The sequence below is a fragment of the Brassica napus genome, chromosome A2 (genome assembly GCF_020379485.1).
Source record: "Brassica napus cultivar Da-Ae chromosome A2, Da-Ae, whole genome shotgun sequence".
In the NCBI taxonomy this organism is placed as follows: domain Eukaryota; kingdom Viridiplantae; phylum Streptophyta; class Magnoliopsida; order Brassicales; family Brassicaceae; genus Brassica; species Brassica napus.
This window is the reverse complement of record NC_063435.1, coordinates 14951210-14958720: the sequence shown is the minus strand read 5'-3', so window position 1 is coordinate 14958720 and position 7511 is coordinate 14951210.

The window sequence follows — 7511 nt, the reverse complement described above, 5'->3', positions numbered from 1 at the left end:
TTCACTAATCATATATTTAGGAATCTCAGAAGATATTAACGGCTGCAAATGCAAGGTCTTTGCTTTTCTCAAAGAAAAAATAATGCACAAAGTGAATGGATGGACGGGAAAATGGCTATTAAAAAGAGCGAAGGAAGTCTTAATCAAATTTATATTGCTAGCTCTTTAAACATATGTAATGTATAGTGTTTTGCTACCACTGGAGATATGTAAAAACCTCGCAAGTGCAATTGCACAATTCTGGTGGAGCTCAAATCCACCAAAGATTCACTCCACAAAATGGAAAAATCTTTGTTTACAAAGTGAGAACATGATTGGTTTCCGTATGATCCATGAGTTCAGCCTGGTTTTTCTAAAAAACAACTATGGAGACTAGTTTTGTATTCTGATTCGTTAGTGACTCGATTTTTGAGGGGAAGATACTACATAATGAGTTTGCCTTTACGAGCAATCTCTGTAAACAGTCCATCCTATGTGTGGACCAGTATTTCAGCAGCACGAAAACTACATCTATTGGGGATCAAACAGAAAATACATTCGAGATATGAGGTCAAGGTGTGGGAGGACCCTTGGATCCTTACTGCACAGCTAGGCTGGCTTGTCCTTCTGCTCCAGTATTGCACCAGAACATGAGAGTTAGCGAACTTATTAATCAAAAATCGAAGGAATGGGATGTTGAAATACAAGAGGATTATGTTACCCCTGATGATATACCTCTCATAAGGAGTTTGACCATAAGGTCAACTCATCGCCGAGATACATTCTGCTGGAACTACACTATGAATGGCCAGTACACAGTTAAATCTAGAACGGGTAGCTCGGAACTTATTGAGGACTGAGGAAGAAATGGAGGTACTGGAGCCCAGCATAACCAAACTGCAAACCTTTTCTTGGAAAGTAAAAATACCTCAGAAGATATGTCATCTTATGTGGCAACTATAACATAAAATGTGGCTGTAACGAAGAACCTGAACCGCCATAATATGAGATACGATAAATATTACCCAAGATGTGGGGAACCAGAAGAAATTGTTACTCATGACATATTTGAATGCATTCCAGCTATGCAAGTGTGGTACATATCTGTAAGGCTCAAAATGATAATTCTTTAGAAGGATTGACAGAGATCCTTTGGAGCTAGTCCGATATGCAGAAAGTGAATGTCAAGCCTGGTTTATTGCAAATGAGATGGTCACCCCCAATCCACATCACAGTTTGTGGTTGGGTTTGGAAGGATTGTCTTGGAAAGATTCAGTTCATGGGAATGTGACACTTAAGGAGGCGAGAGACTGCTTTACATTCGAAAGTAGAAGCACTTCAATGTGCAATGGAGAGCATGCTAAAGCATTCGACATGTCAGCACTTTGGAACAAATTGGAGGATCTGATCGCGAAGTTAAAGGAGCCTTAAGCTTAGCCAAGTTTTGCAACAAAATTGTAGGCTACAAAAATGCTGCATATATATTTTCCAGACTTCAAAATATCTCATATCCCAAGGTCACATAATGGAATTTTGAATTTTTTAGATAAGATTGAGAGTTTTTTTTCATATAGAACTTTGTTACATTGATTGTTCTATTCCGGTCTGATTACCCAAACCACCTCAAATTTGAGTAATAGAGTAGTCGTTTGTTGTCAAAATAAAATTGTTTGAATACACAATAAGAACTCCAATGACGCATTCAGGATTCTGCTATATATTACTAATAAGTTATATTTTTTTCCTCATCAGTTTCTTCTCTCTTTCTTATTTCTAGCACCTCATGTGTCATGTAGAAAAATTTCTAACCAATATTTTGAAACTCTTCCCGGGAATTGAACCGGATGCCTTACTGAGTCGATCACAGGCAAACCATGGGTCAATAAATTAATTAAATAAATTAAATAATAACATATTAACTATTAAAAATATAATTAATATTTTATGTTTAAGGAATATTTAGAAAACACCTAACTTTTCTTATTTTCATTTTCATTTAACATTCAAAATATCAAAATATAGTTCAGACTATTTAATTTATTTTGTAAGAAGTTAGACGTTATGACATCTAATAAAAATATCAATAATTGAAATACATAATTATTTAAATGAGAATTGTGAATAGTAAAATTAAAGTTTAAATCCAGAAAAACAAAAGTTAAATATTAAAATGTAATAATAGATTATCGATAACAAAAATAAACTAATACCAACCAAATCACAACAACTAATTTTGGTTATCTTTATCATCGTTCACTTTATTTTTTTTTCAAAAGACATAGATCTTCGTCAAAATCTTAAAAAATCACAAATAAATCACAAATTAAATAGTGTAAATGAGATTTACGAAAAATCAAAAAGAAAAGAAGGATATACATAGTCGATATCCGGCAACACAAAAAGATATTAGTAAAATATGAAAATCTCACATTTTAACTTGAATAAAAAAATTTAATAACATAATTAAGAAATATAAAAAATAAATTAAAATTACTTATTAGTTTAACCAATGGTTCCACCAGTTGTCGGAATCTTGGTTTTAGTGGGGTTTTACAGATTTTACTGAGTTTTTAAATAATAATTTTTCATAAAAGTCAAACCAAATTAAATTCGGGTCATCGGGTTTACCGGTTCAACCAAATGTATCGGGTTTCAAAATATTGTTTCTAACCGTATTATTGTTACCATGACAAAATTTATCAGTAAACGCTTAGGGTGAGGACCAGTGGACCACTGCGTCCCATTGTATACTTTGTCGCAAAAGATCCTCACTCATTTTGCACCACCACGCTTTTCCTCTCCTTCACACATTTTCTTATATAATTTATTTTATTTACACGTTGCTCAACTTGAAGGTATATTTTTGGTCCATTGAGATTTTTTTATTAATTATTTTCCACCTTTTTATAGTCATCGAAAGATGTAACGAATTAATTTCGTGGAAGCAATGCATTATTAAATTTTCGTGGTACGTGAAACAGGAAAAACTAGACGAAGATCAATTGCACCGAGTAAATGTTATATATAAACATAATTTTATATATTATTAGGGCCGGTCCACCTTACGAGCGGGATGGATATTCAAAAATAATTAAAATAGTTTGAATAAATAATTATTTTAATAATTTTTATTAGTTAAAAATATAAATAGTAGTTAAATTATGTACTTTTTAAAAGTCTAAATAAACTGTGATATTTTGATAATTAGTTAAGTTTTCTTTTTTCCTTGAAGTGGCATTACATCAGTTCTTGCCAAAAATAAAGTAAGGACAATTATAAAGTTAAGGTTAGTCTTTGACAATTCATATATTTATGTATAGAGAGGAAAGGTATACATGCAAGTCTTTGTTTTGATTATTTGGATCCATTGTTGCATAACTATGTTTTCTATTTTTCTCAACCGTCTTAGTCATTCGACTAATCTGGTATTTTGTTTTAAGTTAAAAATTGTTTGTTTTTTTTCATTTTCATCAAATTAAATAAAACATGATTTTTATTGGTAAATATTTGTTCTAGAAATATATTTATAAAGTAAAAAATATTATATTTTAAAGTTAGTGTAAGGAATATATTTTTATGTTTAAATGAATCTGATTTCTAATCATATAAACTAATTTTTATCTAGGATAAATATAGTTATATTGTTTTTGTATAAAACCAAATAAACCGAAAACCGATAGTATATAAACCGAAACAAACCAAATTAGATATGAATTCAATATGGTAGTTAATTTTTATAAACCAAAATACCAAAAAAACTTAAAAAAATGAACCGAAATCTGACCGAAATCCGGAATGAACATGCCTAGATAGAGGCATTAGAAGGAAGCACTGTTTTAACAGCCCAGTAAGTAGATATAAATGTTAAATTAGTAATAAGTAGATTAAATAAAGACCCAAATATCAAAACATGAACAAATTTGTTGAAAATAAAATTTTGAGGTCGAGCGCGAGTTTGTTATGTTTAAAGATTTTTTTCTATCAAGCTTATTGAATATTTTAACATTTTGTTTGTCATCCTATTGATTTTACTTGTGTGTTCCTTAATTTATTCATTGTGATGTTTTATATGTTTATTACTTTATTTCATGATTAGTGGTAACTTCACCCACACCAAAAAAAAGGAGGGGTACTTCACTATCACATCATATGTCCTGTTTTATTATGATATTTATTTAAATTCTGGTGTCCTAGATCTCTAATTATTTTTTATTTATAATAATATCGTCACTGTAGGTATTTTTACGGTTATTTATATTGTTGATTTACATTTTAAGAGTAATAATGTAATATGAAACAATGGTCTACTATCTTTTACTTAGTTTCGCTTTCAATGTATATTTATTTGATTAAGTTTGTAATGTCTACTGCATTATTGCTTTATGGTTTCGGGCCGCAGTGAGCATCACACCCAGAGCCCAATATGCAACAACTGACTAAAGCCCAGCATGATTCGCGACTTAATGAAACGATGAGTTTCGGTCACCACCACTGACATGTCGCCCTGAGGTTAAACGACTTAATGACGTGGCGATGACGTGGACGCACATGAGCGAAGCAAACATATTTTTTTAATATATATATATAGATTATTTATTTATATTCATTTATGTATTATGTATATAATTAAATTAGAATAAGCACATAAATCAAAACAACACATTTTTTATTGACAATACTTTTTTTGTAAATAAATAAAAAATAATAATTTATTTATTTTATATGGTATATAACTAAATTTTAATGATATGGACAAAATTTCTAATGTGCGATTTTTTTGAATGCAAATTTCAAATTAAAATATTAAGGTTTCAATACTTTTTCAATACAAATTTATAAATTATTATATATAGTTTAATTTTAAAATATATTAATATATAATATAAATGTCTAGTAAATGAAATTTCATATTCATACGATTTATGATCATTTGTATCTTGGTATTACCAAAAAAGTTAAACCATTAATCACAAAAATTTAGTGTGAGACATTTAACGATTTTAGTAATTTTTAGTCATTTTAAAGATTCAAAAATATAACGTATAAGAATTTTTTTTTATTATATGGTTAATGTGGTTGTTTAATATCTTTAATATCTTTAATAATATAAAATTAAAAAAAGAGGTAAGTTACAAAAAATGTTATCAAATATTTATTATTCATAATCATTAATTGTCATATATACGTTAATCATATTAGGCAATTCCGTAGTTTTTATTTAAGAAAAGTAAGAGAATATTATTTTGTACACTATTTATCAATTTAATAGTTAGTTTGATAAAAAAATATAATATAAGTTAAGATGAACCAACCTATTTTTCTAAGAATTCTGAACTTCATCCTTGTGGTGACACGTGACTACAAAATAATGTTCTAATGTTTCTCAATTAATATATAAGGGATGCTATAATTTTGTCCAAAAAAAAAAAGAAAAATGCCATAATTACGTTGTCACTATGCATTTATGTATCTAGTCATGTTATTAATTATTTATTATTCCCTATATTTCAAAAAGAAATTCTTTAAACACCATTTATAGTACTGAAATAAAGGGAGTAAGATACATACACTAACGAAAATATGTATTAACCTTCTTGTAGAACTCGGCCGCCTAGCCGATTCGGCGGCCGAAAAAAGCTCTATGGTGGCCAACCGCGGCGAGTTTATAAGGTGATTCGGTAGTGTTGCACATTAACATGTAAAAATCTTATTTTTGTTGGGGTTTTGGAAACGAAATCAAATTGCTTCTGTAAGAATTTGTTAAAAATCGTGAAGAAACATGTAAAAAGTTTCAAAATCGCGCAAAGGGTTTGGGAACGGAATTTAGGGTTTCAGATAGGGAATGGCTGATGTAGAAGATGTGGATACTTTTGAAATTTTAGGTTCATTAATGAAAATAAGCAAAAATAAACAAAAAGTCAGCCGAAGCCCGCTCGAACTCGCAACCTACAATTAGTTTGCTAAGGGAACAAACCACCAAACTATGTATTATTCTTTGTTTGTTATAAATTTAATAATATATATAACAAAACAATTAAAATATTTAAAACTAATCTCCTAGGATCTCCGATTTTGTCATTCGACCAGATTTTTAAGGTGACTATATCGTTGTCACTGGGTGAAGGAGTGACTTGCTGACATAATACACCACATAATACTTGGCCATAATTGTTACAAGACCTTTAATTTTACCTTTTAGAGTTGTCTGGTAGTAAGAGAAGAAATTAGTCTGATCTCCTTTTATTTCCTTTATGCCCCATGTGGGTAGGAAATTTGACTAGGTACGTGGTGGAGAGTAGATGGGACGACTCTCATGTCATAGATCTAGGGGAGCCATATTATCATATTATAGGATGAAGTGCAGTTGATCACCATGAAATTTGTAGACAACTTTTCTTACTGTTTGTTTACTTTGCTGCAGTACCCGATGAGTGGTGTGATTTTCCCGGGTCAGGACATCTTTTTCCAATTCTAAGTCGTTGTAGGCTATTGGGAAAATGACGTTTATGAAGTTTCTGTTGTCCACTAGTATCCTATTCACCAAAAAAATTCACAACCATGAGAGACACGACCAGGGTGTTATGGTGAGAAGCCAAAACTTTCTCTTGCTCTTTTGCTGTGAAGCTTATATTGACGGTTCCCAAGAGAACGCATTTTGTTTTCCCCGTTTCTTGGTCATTATTGGCACTTCTGGTACTTTTCTTGGCAGTTACATGTGTGATGCCACTTATCTCCGAGTCACCGGATATTATGTCGATTACCATATTGTGTCAAGGTAGTGAGGCAGGAGTAGTTCTGACCAGTTGGTTATTCTCCTCTATATTTTGGAGGATGTTTTTGGCTTTGTCGAAGAGGAATTTCAGGAGGTATTATTTCTTTAATAGTTAGTTAATTTCCATCTTTAGTGAGATGCAGTCTTCCGTTTTGTGAACGTGGTCATTATGGAATTCACACCATATGTTTCGATTCCAGAATGTTTATGGTCATTTAATCTTCTGAGGTCTATATTGTTAAAGATGTTTTTGGCTTTGTCAAAGAGGAATTTCAGGAGGTATTGTTTCTTTAATAGTTAGTTAACTTCCATCTTCAGTGTGATACAGTCTTCTGTTTTGTGATCGTGGTCATTATGGAATTCACACTATATGTTCGGATTCCAGAATGTTTATGGTCTTTTAATCTTCTGAGGTCACTTGAGGCAGGAGTAACCCAGATAATTAAAATCATTGACCAAATCCTATTTCGAGATGGAGAGCTTGGAGATATTTGGCCATGTTGACACTAGCATTCTTTTGGATTTTTCAGTAGGTTGATTGTGGTGTCTACCACGATTCATGCCTCATGCTTCTTTCTCAGGCTTCTGATAGGGTTCGTTGTCTTTGTCGCTATTCTCAATCTTTGTGACCCCTCATTCCTTCTTATGGGAGTGTCTGGATGGATACTCTAAATCTTCTTCTCATTTTACATGTGCCCACGCCCGGAACAATACATCTTTCATGGTTTTGCACTGGTATTTGGTCAAGCTCTATATGTAT